Source organism: Pan paniscus, chromosome 3 (assembly GCF_029289425.2).
Source record: "Pan paniscus chromosome 3, NHGRI_mPanPan1-v2.0_pri, whole genome shotgun sequence".
NCBI lineage: Eukaryota > Metazoa > Chordata > Mammalia > Primates > Hominidae > Pan > Pan paniscus.
Window position 1 is genome coordinate 42,491,585 of NC_073252.2, and position 16,263 is coordinate 42,507,847.

Here is a 16,263-nt window from a genome sequence, read left to right on the forward strand (position 1 = left end):
GGCCTGGATGTCCCTCAAGCCTGGTGCCACATCTTCCCTCCCATCACTCCCACTGCCACCAGCACACCCTCAGACTCAGACCTAGCGTTTTTCCTCTCATCAGAAAGCCCTCCCTCTACCCACCCAGACCAGAACTCCACTGTACGTGCCCCTCCTTGGGTGTTAAAAAGAAGAGTATTTAATTTGATTGGCTTACTTGGGAGAAGAGGCCAGCTCCCGACTAGAGTGCAGTGGTGCAATCATAGCTCACTGCAACCTCAAACTCCCACCTCAGCCTCTCAAGTAGTTGGCACTACAGGCATGCACCACCACACCTGGCTTTTTTTGTTTTTGTTTTTGTAGAGACCGGTTTTCGTCATGTTGCCCAGGCTGGTCTTGAACTCCTAGACTCAAGCGATCTGTCTGCCTTTGTCTCCCAAAGTGCTGGGATTACACAGGTGAGCCACCATGCCTGGCCTACTTGGTTTTTTTTTTTTTTTTTTGAGTTGGAGTCTTGCTCTGTTGCCCAGGCTGGAGTGCAGTGGCACAATCTTGGTTCACTGCAACCTCCGCTTGCTGGGTTCAAGTGATTCTCATGCCTCAGCCTCCTGAGTTGCTGGGATTACAGGTACCTGCCACCATGCCCAGCTAATTTTCATAGTTTTAGTGGAGATGGGATTTCACCATGTTGACCAGGCTGGTCTCTAACTCCTGACCTCAAGCGATCTGCTTGCCTTGCCTCGGCCTCCCAAAGTTCTGGGATTACAGGTGTGAGCCGCCGTGCCCAGTCTAATTGGCATATTTTTAAGGTAGAGAAGAACCCACATGGGATAGGAAGGAAAGAAGATGGTCTAGTGTCTACGGGCAAAGGTATGGAGTTGGAAACAAGCCCATCCCATGTGGTCAATGGATGGGACACAAAAAATCAAAAACACGAAGAGGAAGCCAGAAATGTCTCCCAGCTGGGGAGAGTATAAAGCGTCATATGCCCCTTTTCCCATTCATGGGGCTGTGTGGTAGGAACCCAACAGCAGCCTCCATGTATTCTGTGACAGTTAACTCATCAATTTTGTTTTCCTTTAGTTAAACTGTAAGTTTAAAGTAAATATTGATATTTTCTAAGATATAAAAGCAGTCACTCATCACAATGCATTTCAACAAAACCAAACAGTTTGGTGATCGAGACTCACAGAGATTTCTCCTAATTGGATAAAAAGATGAGGCCTGTGCTTTTTCATTTGCTTGATTAATTACTGCTCTGAAACCCTTGAAAACAGACATGGTCTGTAAGGGGTATCTGTTGTTTAATCGAGGACAGATGTTTTTGAAAACCTTTTAAATAGGCCTAGAGAGTTATTGACTCTGAAGTGAATCATTGAACTGTATGTTTTTTACAAGTAACATGCCAACAAAAAATGATTTTTACTAATATTCAAGTTATAGTCACCATAATTGTGGTTTGTCCTAAACCTACCAGCATCTAGAAGCAGCTGCAAGATAATGGTAGTAAATGGCATCACCATCGACCCAGGGGACTAGGCTGAAAATCCAATAATCACTCACAACTTCTTCCTGCCTGTACTTCTCTCCCTCATCCCTGCTCTGTCCAAGCCCCGTTGTCATTCTCAAGTTCATTGCCTAAGAGCAGTATCTCTCCAGTTGTCTCCTGAGTCTGTTCCTACCACCGCTTATGTTAAGACAACTGTGATATGGCTTCAGTGACTGGAGGAGCACCAGGGTCCTTAGTCTCATGCTGACTTAGATAAAACAACACGGACACATATAGAGTGGTTTTAAGGAGCGGAGAGTTTAATAGGTAAGAAAGAAGGAAGAAGTTCCCCCATACAGAGACTGGAGGGGGGCTCCAAGCCAAGAGAGGAAACCCCATGTGCCGCAGAAAAGTGGCTGCTTATATGAGTAGGCTGGAGGAGATGGTGTCTGACTTGTGTAGGGCTCAGGGGATTGGTTTGACGAGACATGTCATTCACGTAGCCTATGGAAAAACTGGCCCTCCCACCCTAGCCTTTTAATACGCAAATGCAGGGTGCCATGATGTTCTACACACGTGGAGATATGTGGGGGTGGTCATGTTGCCAGGCATATGTGGGGGCAAGGGCAAGAGGACAAGGGTGGGAATCGCCATGTTTGGGTGGACCCAGTTTCTAATGGCCTGCATTTGCATATCAAAGCTTGCCAGCCCGGCTCTAAGAGCTGGGGCTTTCCTGCTAGACAAAAAGCATTTCTGGAGCTGCTTTAAAAGAAACAAAAACTTCCCAAGGACCCCTTTTCCTCTCTATCTGCCTAAAATAATTTCTTAATAACTCCTATAACAACCGTATCTATTAGGCCTGGTAGAAAACTACATGCACCCCAGATGGGTGAAGTGAAGAGACTTTAATGAGGAGACAATTTGAGAAGCGTAGCTGAGGTGAATGGAAAAGCAAGGAGCAGTGGGGCACCTGGGTGACAAGAAGAGTGATGCCCTTACTACTCCTAGGGCTGGGGCAGTGGGAGGATACTGTGTTCCCAAGACTCAGTGAGAGCCAATGGAAGAGGCTATGGGCTGTGATCACCCAGTGGTTGCCATGGTCAAAGAGAGCATGTGGAAGAAGCTGTGGCCTGTGTAGCACCGAAGTTGGGGTGAAGGGATAAAAACACCAACCCTTCCTCCTCCTGTCTTCTAGTCTTGTCGGTACCTCCTACTGGCCAAACCCAGCCAACACCAAAGGGCAAGGGAGCCCAGGAGATGCAGTCCTCAGGCTCCTCTCTCCTGCACTAAGCACCAAATGCTGGTGAGGGTGTGGAGCAATAGGATCTCTCATTCGTTGCTGGTGGGAATGCAAAAGGTAAAGCACTTTGGAAGACAGATTGTTTTTCACAAAGCTGAACGTGATCTTATCATACATTCCAGCAATCATACTCCTTGATATTTCTCCAATGGGTTGAAAACTTACATCCACACAAAAATCCTCAGAGGAATGTTTCTAGCAGTTTTATCCGTAATTGCTCAAACTTGATCACAACAGTTTCTCTGCACAGAGTAGGGCAGAGACAGCAGAGTGGGTCTGGAGGCTCAAATGAAGAATAACTAGCACAGCAATCACCCCCCTGCACTTGAACTATTGCAGTAGCCTCTTAAAGGCTTCCCTGCCTTCAGGCTTGTTTTCTCTCCTAAAGATTCTCCATAATGTGACAAGAATGCTCTTTCTAAAGCAAAAATCTCCAGGTCACTCCCTTCTTACAACCGTTGAGTGACTTCCCATTGCTCCCAGGATAAAATTAGTACCCCCCAGCATGGTGTCCAATGTCCTGTGAGCTGCATCTCTATCCACCCCGCAATTCCTTTGCACTCCATACAATGCTGGGAACATGAACCTCTCTCTTATCACCCCCCTTAGCCCCTGCTTAGCCACGCCCTCTGCCTGCAATATTTTTTTTATTCCATTGTGCCTTACTCTCCATGCCTTTTCCCCAGCTGGCTAAATTCTGCTCCCCCACCTTTTGTTTTGTTTGGTTTTTATTTTAAGACTGCATAGGTTTCTTCCCTTTTTTTTTTAGTTTTTAAATAGACTATTTTTTCTAGCAACTTTATTTTTTCTAGCAACTTTAGGTTTATAGAAAAATCAAGCAGGAAGTATAGAGTTCTCATGTTCCTCCTTTATACCCCCTCCACAGTTGTTGCACTTGTTATTAACATATTAGCGTGGTGGTACTGTAGCAGGACAAGCTGCAGACAAAACTCCTCAGACACCGAGTTAAAGAAGGAAGGGGTTTATTCGGCTGGGGGCATCGGCAAGACTCCTGTCTCAAGAGTCGAGCTCCCCAAGAGAGCAATTCCTGTCCCTTTTAAGGGCTCATAACTCTAAGGGGGTGCGCGTGAGAGGGTCGTGATCAATTGAGCAAGCAGGGGGTATGTGACTGGGGGCTGCATGCACTGGCAATTAGATCAGAACAAAACAGGATAGGGATTTTTCACAGTGCTTTTTATACAATGTCTGTAATCTATAGATAACATAACCGATTAGGTCAGGGGTCAATCTTTAACTACCAGGCCCAGGGTGTGGTGCCAGACTGTCTGCTTGTGGATTTCACTTCTGCCTTTTAGTTTTTACTTTTTCTTTCTTTGGAGGCAGAAATTGGGCATAAGACAATATGAGGGGTGGTCTCCTCCCTTAGTACCTTTGTTACTATCGATGAATCAATATACGTTCTTATTAACCAAAGTCCATAGTTTACATTAGGGCTCACCCTTTATGTTGTATAGTTCTGTGGTTTTAACAAATGCATAATGTCAAGTATCCACCATTACAGCATCTTAAAGAATAGTTTCACTGCCCTAAAAATCCCGTGTTTAACCTGTTTCTCTATCCTTCCCTCCCCTTAAATCTGTGGCAACCTCTGATTTTTTTTTTTTTAACTGTCTTCATAGTTTTGCCTTTTCCAGAGTGTCATATAGTTGCAGTCATACAGTATGTGTCTTTTTTCAGACTGGCTTCTTTCTTTTAGCAATATGCATGCATATCTTTCCATGGCTTGAAAACTCTTTTTTTATTGCCAATAATATTCCATGGTATGGATGCACTTCAGTTTGTTTATCCATTCTCCTATTGAAGGACATCTTGGTTGCTTCCAAGTTTGAGCAATTATGGATACAGCTGCAATAAACATTTGTGTGAGGGTTTTTTAGGGGATTGTTAAGTTTTCAACCCATTTGGAGAAATACCAAGGAGTATGATTGCTAGAATGTATGGTAAGACCGTGTTCAGCTTTGCAAGAAATTGTCTGACTTCCAAAGTGCTGTACCATTTTGCATTCCCACCAGCAATGTGTGAGAGATCCCGTAGCTCCATATCCTCACCAGCATTTAGTGCTGGGTTTTGGATTTTGGCCATTCTAATGGGTGTTGTTACATATGAGTCCTAAATTTCTCTTCAAAGAATCAGTATGTCAATATGTTCAATTCTTTTCCTTCTACTTTTAAACTTAACTTCCTTGTAAAGCAACCTTTTTCGATTACCTGCTCCACCCTGACTCATTCCGATTACATGCTCCATCCTGACTCATTCAGATTACCTAGTCCACCCTCACTCATTCAGATTACCTACTCCACCCTCACTCATTCCGATGACCTGCTCATTTCACACCCTGACACATTCTGATTTCCTGCTCTGCCATAACCATTTTTCCTGACAAACCACTCACTGCGTCACTCTCTTTAAATTAGTCCATCAGAATTAGTTTAGCCTGTGCGGTCTAACCCTAGCCAATAGGGGAATGACACAGCAGCAGGGGCCATGTGAGTCAGGGATAAGAACCCCTTCTCCTCCCTTGTCCAAGTGTGGGCTCACCATTGCTCCATCTGTAAGGAAGCACCCTTCTATAGAAGTACATTGCCTTGCTGAGAATGAAAAAGAAAATGTTATAGTCAAGTGCTATTTCTTTTGTGGCACCAAAACTTTATTTATAACAATTTGAGGGCTCGCTGGGGATTACATTCCCCTCTGGGGGCGGTCTCTGGTTCTCTCTAGTGAGGCGGCGTGCCCCGCCCCACTGTGGTGGTCTCAGCGGTGAGAAATCAGGACCCATGCAGTGCGAGGAATAACCCGAGCTCTCAGCAACGCGGAAAGAAACTTGCCAGCAACCTAGCTTAAAGGATCCTCACATACTACCGCGACGACTCTGCACAGACCAAGGAAGGAGCAGCTGTGGGAGCCGGTAAAGTACTTCCTTGGTGGTCAAATTCTGGAGGGCTAAAAATGTGCGTGTGTGAAAGATCACAAACAACCCTACTTGCAGTGTTGTTTGTGTGGATGGTGACAAGTCCTACTGCTGGACGGAGTGAGTGAGTCCTCTCTGTGGTTCCATAGCTACCTCATATGGCTTAGGGCAGATCCTGTCATTGGATTTATACTGGCATGCCAACACTAAGAGGGGCCTAATTGTCCCTTGGGAGAGCAGCCAGAGAGGACAACACAAGTAGGAAATGTACAAGTGACCTTCAGAGGGGGAAAGGGAGGAAACAGGTCAACCTTCCAGAGCAGCAAGGCAAGTCACCCCCTGGTTTTCTGTCTGGAATTGGTGGGTTCTTGGTATCACTGACTTCAAGAATGAAGCCGTGGACCCTCGCAGTGAGTGTTACAGTTCTTAAAGATGGTGTGTCTGGAGTTGTTCGTTCCTCCTGTCCGGAGTTGTTCATTCCTCCCAGTGGGTTCGTGGTCTTGCTGGCTTCAGGAGTAAAGCTGCAGACCTTCGCAGTGAGTGTTACAGCTCTTAAAGGCGGCGCAGACCCAAAGAGTGAATAGCAGCAAGATTTATTTCGAAGAGCGAAAGAACAAAGCTTCCACAGCATGCAAGAGGACGGGAGCGGGTTGCCACTGCTGGCTCAGGTGGGAATAACCCTTATCTGGCCCCACCCACATCCTGCTGATTGGTCCATTTTACTGAGAGCCGATTGGTCCGTTTTACAGAGAGCTGATTGGTCCGTTTTGACAGAGTGCTGATTGGTGCATTTACAAACCTTTAGCTAGACACAGAGTGCTGATTGGTGCATTTACAATCCTTTAGCTGGACAAGTTCTCCAAGTCCCCACCAGATTAGCTAGACACAGAGCGACGATTGGTGCGTTTACAAACCTTTAGCTAGAGGCAGAGTGCTGATTGTTGCATTTACAATCCTTTAGCTAGACAGAAAAGTTCTCCAAGTCCCCACCCGACCCAGAAGTCCAGCTGGCTTCACCTCTCAATGGCACTCGCTGGGGTACTTTGTGGCACCTAGCTCGGGCACTCCTGCAGCCCAGAGGGAGCTCGTCCCCAGATCAAGCCCAGCAGGCGCCCACCGGCCGCACCGACTGCGGGGCCCACTTAGCCCGTGCCCACCCGGAACCTGCGCCGACCCACAAGGGCCGTGTGCAGCCCTGGCTCCCGGTGCCTCTCTCTCCACACCTCCCCGCGAGCAGAGGGAGCCGACTCTGGCCTCAGCCAGCCCCAGAGAGGGGCCCCCACAGCGCAGCGGCGGGATGAGGGGCTCCTGGAGCGCGGCCAGAGCAGACACCGAGGCCTAGGAGGCGCCAAGAGCGAGCGAGGGCTACTAGCACGTTGTCACCTCTCAGTTTGAGGGATTGAGCCTTCCGGGGCAGGCAAGGAGAGCCATCCCTGGTTTGAGGGGTTGAGCCTTCCACAGATTTCAGGGGGTTGAACCTCACAGAAACCTCTGCTAGTAAGAAGGATATTCAGAACTCCCTTTCCTTTCTTCTCAAGGGAAGAAAGAGTAGCTCCACTTCCACCGGTCCCTCCCCTAGGGAAAGGGGAAGGAGAGGGGAGAACAACAGCATAAGCAGCTGGCAGAGGCAGGGAAAGACCAGCAAAGAGGAAAGAGAAACTGAGAGAGGAATTTAGAGAGAAAGAGAGACAAAGAGACAGAGTCAAAGAGAGAGAGAAAGAGAGAGGCAGAGAAAGAGACAAAGAGGGAGTCAGAGAGAGAGAAAGACAGAGACAGAGAGAGTCAAAGAGAGAGAGAGAGAGAAGTAGTAAAGAGAAGAGTGTATCGTATTCTTTTAAAAGCCGGGGTAAATTTAAAACCATAATTAATAATTGAAGGTCTTCTCCGTGACCTTATAACTCTCCAAAACCACCTTGTTGTCAGTGTAAACAAGGGTGTAGCCCAAAAGCACTGAGGCCACTGACAACCTGTAGCTTTCCAAATCAAAAATCCTTAACCCAGTAAACCCGTGGATGGCCCAAATGCATTCAATCTGTAGCAGCAACTGCTTTGCTAACAGAATAAAGTAGAACAATAACTTTTAGAGGAACTCTCATTGTGAGCACACCTCCTCAGGTCAGAACTATTCTAAGTCAAACAAAACAAAACAAACAAACAAAAAAAAAAACAAAAAAAAAGCAAAAAGGTAGCTTCCTGACTCAAGAACCTTAAAGTATGAGGCTATTCTGTTAGAAAAAGATGATTTAACATTAACCACTGAAAATTCCCTTAACCCATCAGGTTTCCTAAATCTTAATCTAAATCAGGATCTAAATCTTAATTACCATACAAAGGTCTGATCAGATCTAGGAGGAACTCCCTTCAGGACAGGACGATAGATGGTTCCTCCTGGGTGATTGAGGGAAAAAAGACACAATGGGTATTGGGTAAGTGATAAGGAAACTCTTGTAGAAGCAGAGTTAGGAAAATTGCCTAATAATTGGTCTGCTCAAATGTGTGAGCTGTTTGCACTCAGCCAAGCCTTAAAGTACTTACAGAATCAGGAAGGAGCCATCTATACCAATTCTAAGTAAATATGGATTGAACAACGTCTTATTAATAGCAAAGAATAATTGAAATCTCAAACTTACAAGGTTTTCAACAAAAGTTTGCTGAAAGTTAACAGTGTAACATGTATTATCCTAACTTCTAATCTTGTGGCCTTAGACAGTCTACTCCACAGACATGAAGGAAGTTCACTTTGGAAAAGAGTGGTTATCATCTTTGAGAAAAAAAAAAGGCCAGCGGGGGTTGTAGGGGGTGGAGAATTTATGTAAAAAGGAATGTTACATGGTAAATTCTTGTCCTAAAATAAATTAACTGTTTGCTTAAAGAAAGGGATGTTTGCAACAAATCAGAAAGTTGAGACATGTCGAAGAAGTGTCTGTGAAAGTCATGAGAAAAAAAAATGTTATAAAAGGGAATTTATGCAAGAAATATTGTATAATGTAAAAGTAATTAGGCCTCCTGAATGTAAAACTATTGAAGAAACAGTTCATTTGCAAGGTGTGTAAGGAAAGTAAAATATCCCTTTGGTAAAAGGGTTATAAAGAGGCGTAAGAATGTGGATTTTTACCTACATTAAAAGGTTAAAAAATATTTTGTTTTAAAGGTTTAAGCAAGTTTTGAAACATTAATTGTAAAGGAAATTCTGAGTGTAAACATATTGGCTAAAGTTAAAGGGGTATCCAGTTTTTCTGTGAACTGGACATTAAAATAAAAGCACAACAGGTTTTTCTCTAACCTGCTCTTTAACAAAAATTATAAAAGGTTAAAAAGAGTCTACAAAAATCTTACTTTATGGTCAGACATTAAAAATTGGATAAATATGTCTACAAGCTTTTATTAAAATTAAGTTATTAATAACACTAATATAAAGGTGAAATTTAGCTTATCTGGTATAAAATAATACAGGATGCATTGTCAAATATAAAATGGTGTTTGGCTTTCTTTGGTCTAAAAACTAGTAAAAATAGGTGCTAAAGGAAATTTCTCAGTAAGAAGGCACCAAGGACTATAAAGTCCACTGCTGATGTCCCCACATTTAAAACAAAAGATCAATTTCTTAGAAATTATATAGCTGGTTTATCTTCCACTTTCCTTTCCCTCAAAACTAAAAGTGTTTTAGCACGGGTACCACCCCTAGAACTTCTGGTAAACCAGCACCAGCCTGAGGATCACGTTCTCATCAAAGGGTGGAAAGAAGGAAAACTTGAGCCAGCCTGAGAAGGACCCTACCTTGTGCTGCTGACCACCGAGACTGCTGTTCGTACACCGGAAAGGGGATGGACTCATCACACCCGAGTCAAGAAAGTGCAGCCCCCTCCAGAGACGTGGGCCATAGTCCCAGGGAAAAGCCTACCAAACTAAAGCTAAGAAAAATTTAACTCTCATCTATTCTATTACTCCTTCTTCTTTCCTCACTCTATTGCTGACCATCTCACTATTAACATAACCAAGTCCATTTCACCTCAAACTATTGCATTTGATGCTTGCCTTGTTATACCCTGTGGGGGCTTGTCAAGTCAAAGACAGCTCTCTACTTCAGAAAAGTACCTTTGTCTCTCCTGACTCTCCTCAGACTGGGCATTAGTGAATTGGGACCATTTAATCTGGGGAGATTTTGATAAAGACCCCAGTGTCAACCAGCAGTCTTGCCCCCTGATGTAGAGCTTTTGTGCCATAGTCGGTCCAATGTTCTGTGACCACTGAAGAGCAAGGGTGGACTGCTCCAACTGATTTTTGTAATTTCCTAAAACCATACATTCATTTTACTAGAGGGACAGCCCCCACCACCGCCACCCCTCTGCCAACTGTCAGCTAACCCAGTGCAATCCTATGCAGGTTATTATCTCAAACCCTCAAAGTTCTTCCCCTTTTCTAAGCCAGTTCCCTTCTTTAAGCTAGTTTTATGGTATGGGGGCTGAGGTTTCAGGGACAGAACCTAATGGATTCTTTGAAATGCATTTCTTTGATCCCCTGCCACCTGCACCTTCCTCTAAGCCTTCTTCCAAAACCTCTCACAATGAAACAATTGCTCCTCCTCCATCTAACGACAAGACCAAAATAGCTATTGTAGAAGTTAAAGACTTAAAACAAACTTTGGCAATTAAGACAGGATACCAAGATGCAAATGCCTGGTTGAAATGGATCAAATATTCCATCTACACGTTAAAAGCAATTGTTATGCTTGTGCACACGGCAGTCCAGAGGCCCAGATTGTCCTCTTTCCACTAGGGTGGTCCTCCAGTAGACCGGGTGTGGGCTGCATGGTAGCTCTTTTCCAGGATTCTACAGCCTGGAGTAACAAGTTGTGCCACTCTCTCTCTCTGCTATATCCCAAAGTCCGGCACCCTGCGGGTCAGCCCCTGAGGGCCATCCAGCTTCCATCTCCCAACACTAAGTTCACTTTGTGTCTCCCACAACAGGGAGAAAACGTAGCATTCCTTGGAGACCTGAAGGGATGAAGTGAGCTTAAGAATTTTCAACAGCTTATCAATCAGTCAGCCCTTGTTCATCCCTGAGTGGAGGTGTGGTGGTATTGTGGTGGACCTTTACTGGACACTCTGGCCAATAACTGGAGTGGCACTTGTGCTTTAGTCTAATTGGCTATCCCTTTCACCCTGGCATTTCATCAACCAGAGGAAGGAAAAATAAGACATCATAAAGCGAAAGAAGCCCCTCATGTGTCTTTCAACTCTCACGTCTATTTAAATGCAATTGGAGTTCCATGGGGAATACCAGATCAATTTAAAGCCCGAAATCAAATAGCTGCAGGATTTGAGTCAAATATTTTGGTGGGTGACAATTAATAAAAATGTATATTGGATAAACTACATCTACTACAACAACAGCGATTTATTAACTACACTAGAGATGCTGTTAAAGGAATAGCTGAGCAATTAGGGCTACTAGCCAGATGGCTTGGGAAAATAGGATAGCCTTAGACATGATATTAGCAGAAAGAGGAGGAGTTTGCATGGTGATTAAAACTCAACGTTGTACCTTCATCCCAAACAACACTGCCCCTGATGGAAGTATAACAAAGGCATTGCAAGGTCTGACTGCTCTGTCCAGTGAGTTAGCCAACAACTCAGGGGAAAATGACCCCTTTACAGGATGGCTAGAAAAGTGGTTTGGTAGATGGAAAAGAATAATAGCCTCAATTCTTACTTCCCTTGCAGCCGTAATGCGTGTACTTATTCTTGTCGGGTGCTGTGTCACATCATGCATCTGTGGGTTGGTGCAAAGGCTCATAAAAACGGCACTTACTAAAACCTCCCTTAACTATCCTCCACCTTATCCAGAGAAGCTTCTTCTTTTGGAAAATCAAGCAGAACAACTAAGCCAAGACACGTTAAAGAAGTTTGAAGATAAAGCGCTATAAGGAAATGCAAGAAGATAAATTGTTAGATATGAGTTCTAAATTTCTCTTCCAAGAAATTTGTCAGTATGTTCAATTCTTTGCCTTCTACTTTTAAAAACTTCCTCGTAAAGCAACCTTTTTCGATTACCTACTCCACCCTGACTCATTCCGATTACCTGCTCATTCTCCACCCTGACTCATTCCAATTTCCTGCTCTGCCATAACCAGTTTTCCTGCCAAACCACTCACCCCATCACTCTCTTTAAATCAGCCAAGTGGAATTAGTTTGTCTGTGTGGTCTAACCCTAGCCAATAGGGGAATGACACAGCAGCAGGGGCCATGTGAGTCAGGGATAAGAACCCCTTCCCCTCCCTTGTCCAAGTGCATGCTCACCCTTGCTGTATCTGAAAGGGCACACCCTTCTATAGAAGTACATTGCCTTGCTGAGAATTAAAAAGAAAATTTCATATTTGAGTGCTATTTCTTTTTTTTGCTTTTCTTTTCTTTTTCTTTTTTTTTTTTGAGATGGAGTCTTGCTCTGTCGCCCAGGCTGGAGTGCAGTGGCAGGATCTCGGCTCACTGCAAGCTCCGCCTCCAGGATTCACGCCATTCTCCTGCCTCAGCCTTCTGAGTAGCTGGGACTACAGGTGCCCGCCACCATGCCCAGCTAATTTTTTGTATTTTTAGTAGAGACGGGGTTTCACTGTGTTAGCCAGGATGGTCTCGATCTCCTGACGTCTTGATCCACCCACCTTGGCCTCCCAAAGTGCTGGGATTACAGGCGTGAGCCACCGCACGGAGCCTTTGAGTGCTATTTCTAACGCAGCGCCGAAACTTTATTTATAGCAGTGTGCAGTGGTGTCTCCTTGTTGTTTTAATTTTTCAGTTCCCTAATGACATATGCCATTGAACATCTTTTCATTTGCTTAGGTGCCACTTCTCCAGTTTTAACGGCTTAGTTGATGGTTTCTGCAGGAAAGCTCTCTCCCCCATTGTGTCAGATAGCCTTTGCTGTGTAATAGATTACTTCAAAACTTGGTAGCTGAAAATAGCAATCATATATCTGTGGGTCACGTGGAGTTCAGCTGATTAGGCAGGGTTGCGCTGGTTGGCCCAGCTTTGGGCTTGTGGGTCTCCTGGGTCTGCTGGGTCTGCTAGGTGTCTCTGTTCCATAGGCCTCCAACCTTCTTTAAGCATATCTGCCATCATATGTTCTCACGACAAAGGCAGAGGCACAACAGGGTGAGTGGAAACATGACATTTCTTAAAGTCTGGACTCACTGAGACATACCTGCAATTAGTTACAGTAAGTCACAGGGCCAACTCCAAATTCAAGGGGCAGTATGAGGCCATAGCAAGGATGTGGATGCATGATGGGGACGAGAGAAGAATTAAGACCAACAAGTCAATCCACCACAGTGCACTACTTTGATCATAACTTTCCCCTAACATGCAAATGTCCTTACCCCCATCCCAGGGTCCCAAAGTGCTTGATTGGATCTGCAGGATGTCATGGAGACCTGTAGACTAAAATGGCAAGTCGTTTGCACCTTAAATACCCAACACTCAGAGGCGGAACAGGAAGGAAATAACCAAAATAAAAACGTCCATCTCAAATTCTCCTATTTCTTTTCACATGCCACTGGTCACAGCAAGTCACATGGCCAAACCTAAAGCCAAGGGATACTCATGATGAGGCCATGACACAGTAGGGATACAGAATTGGGGACAATACTTTACCCCAGTATAAACAGAAATGGAAGGATGGTTGTTCTTCCATTTATATCATCTGCCTTGACCACCACTTCTGAAAGGGGCTTTAGAAAAATGCCCTTTTTTTCATCTGAGCAAGTTTCTCAGAATGCTTTCAGCCTGGAAAAAGCTGGGGGCTCAGAGGTCTTTTTACATTTCAAAGAGCCACAGTACTTTATATTCAAGGCCAGAAGTATTTTTGTCAATAATACTTTCGAAAAAACTTTCTGAGTTTTACAAATTAAAAACAAGGAATTTTAAAAGTGGCAAGAAAACACATTTTTTTTTGTTGCCCTAGAAAGGTGAGCTAAAGGAACAAATTTTTCCTAATGACTATCTAAAAAAACAATTTTGAAGATGTGGTCAAAAAGATTGAATAGGAATGTATCCCATACATATTTCCTTATAGATAGTTTTACGGATAAGTAATTCAAGATTTGGACCAAAATATATATCAACTAATGTATAACAAATATTAGCTTGGTAGTAGTGTATTGAAATTGATATTTTAATTTCCCCAAATCTTTGTGAGGATGGCAGATTAAACAGGGTGTTTTTCAGTGAAAATATAATTTGTATATTTAGTGGTTAATGCATAACTTTTGAGAAAGTCTTTTTCAAAGACTTGTACATTGAGAAAGTGAATGATTATGATGTCTGAGTTCAACCTTTATGCAAGTCTGATAGTTTCTAATTGTTCGTATTTTAAAAAATTGTAATAGGATTTATTTGAGTTTTAAATTGATGGAACTTTTAAAATTAAAGATGATAAATGCTTATTCTGTGATTTTAGCATTTTCCTAAGAAGAGGTTCAAAGAACTGAGTGATGTAGACGAGACCAAATTCCTTCCATTTTCATTTACTTACATATAAGGACACAATTTCTCAGCACAAACAAGAAAACAGAAGGAATAAAATTTGGGGAAAATCCTTTATGAGTTTTTTTTTGTCTTTATTTTATTTTAAGTTCCAGGGTACATGTGCAGGATGTGCAGATTTGTTACATAGGTAAACGTGAGCCATAGTCACCTAGGTGTTAAGCCGGGTAGGCATTAGCTATTTTTCCTGATGCCATCATGAGTTTTAACGTATTTTATTCTAGTCTACCCATGTGTCAAAATTCATTTGGGATATACCTCTCTGTGTGTCTGTCACTCCATAGTTGCTATTAATTGGGGTATAACAGGTTGTCGTGGGACTATGCCTTTAAGTTTTCTAGGTACCTGGTTGCACAGCTGGAAGGCTTTCCTAGACCAGGGCTACTCAAAGACGTAACATCAGCATCACCTGGGAGCCAGTTCAAAGTACAAGCTCTTGAGCCTTTTCCTGTAACTGTGGAATCGGAATCTCTGGAGGTGGTGCTTGGGTATCTGTGTTAACAAGCCTCTGGATGATTCTGAAGCACGCAAAAGTTTGAGAAATGACAGGGTACTATCTTATTTCTCCTGGAGTCTGGTCTTTAACCTGGGGACTTGGCTTAACTGGCAGTGCCCTGGGTTGGTTGTTTCCAAGCTGTATCTTAATGGCCACACCTTGACTTGATCTTTGACTCCGCGCTGTATTTTATTTGGGAGTCTTTTACTGGCTCGAAGGGCTGGGGATAAAAAGCAGTTCTATTTTCCAACCCAGCTAGTTTGGACTCTGTATATTCCCTCTAAATTCTGCTTGCAAGCTAACCAGTTCTCCTCTAAGCTATACTATATCATATGTGATGAAGTCTTCCAATTGTAACCTTCTGCCTGGCAATCTTCTTGCCCAAGTTCATAGGTTCATTAGGCACATTTTCTATCTTTCAGGTTAGCTCAGGTGACAATTTTACCAGATATTTTGTCACTACATAACATAGGTCACAATTTTCCAGCCTCCTATAACTGTTTCCTTTCTTCAGCCTCTATCTGCCTCCTAGGCCCAAAACCAATACCACATATTTTAGGATTTTGCTGTGGTATCAATTTCTGTAAACGTTTGATATTGCTGAATAATAAACCACTCCAAAACTTGTGGCTTAAAACAATAATTACTTATGACTGCTCACAGGTCCATGGGTTGACTGGGGTTCTGCTGAAAGGCTGGGTGGCTCTGCTCCAGGACATGGTGGCTGCGGTGCCACTGCAGGTCCAGGTGGCTCCACTCCTTAGAGCAGTGGGCAAGCCAGGGCATGTTCTCATTGCCATGGTAAAGGTGCAAGAAGACAAGTGGAAATATGTGATGCTTCTGAAGTCCTAGGCTCAGAACTGGCCTCCTCTCGCTTCTGCCCACGTGTCACTGGCCATAGCATGTCACATAATCAAGCCCAAAGCTATGATGAAGCCATGACAAAGGTATAAATGCAGGCAAGGATAAAGAATTAGGAACAATACTTTAATCTGGAATCCTCCCCAACATAAAAATAGAGTCTCTTCTACGTGTTATCATATATTTTTAAATGTACACTCCCAGAACATTTCTGTCATTGTCTCAGAAAAGCAGACAATTGTGCCTCCAGAACCTAGACGGTGCCTGACGCACAGTAGATATTCAATAAATACCTGCTGAACAAGTGACTGACTGCATAAGTGAATGAATGCATTCCTGATGGATAGTTTGCCAAGTTAGATCTGTAGAGACCAAGAATTAAGGGATGATTTGGCTAACAAAAACAAGAAATGGGGAAAGGATTCCCTATTTAATAAATGGTGCTAGGGAAACTGGCTGGCCATAGGTAGAAAGCTGAAACTGGATCCCTTCCTTACACTTTATATAAAAATTAAGTCAGGATGGATTAAAGACTTAAATATTAGACCTAAAACCATAAAAACCCTAGAAGAAAACCTAGGCAATACCATTCAGGACATAGGCATGGGCAAGGACTTCATGTCTAAAACACCAAAAGCAATAGCAACAAAAGCCAAAATTGACAAATGGGAT

The 16,263-nt window shown here is 43.5% G+C and overlaps 1 long non-coding RNA gene across 1 annotated transcript in view; it reads right to left on the reverse strand.

Moving 5' to 3' along the window:
* LOC130541430 (uncharacterized) overlaps positions 1–16,263 on the reverse strand; it is a 92,685-nt gene that overhangs the window by 9,730 nt on the left and 66,692 nt on the right. The gene's annotated exons all lie outside the window — the stretch shown is intronic.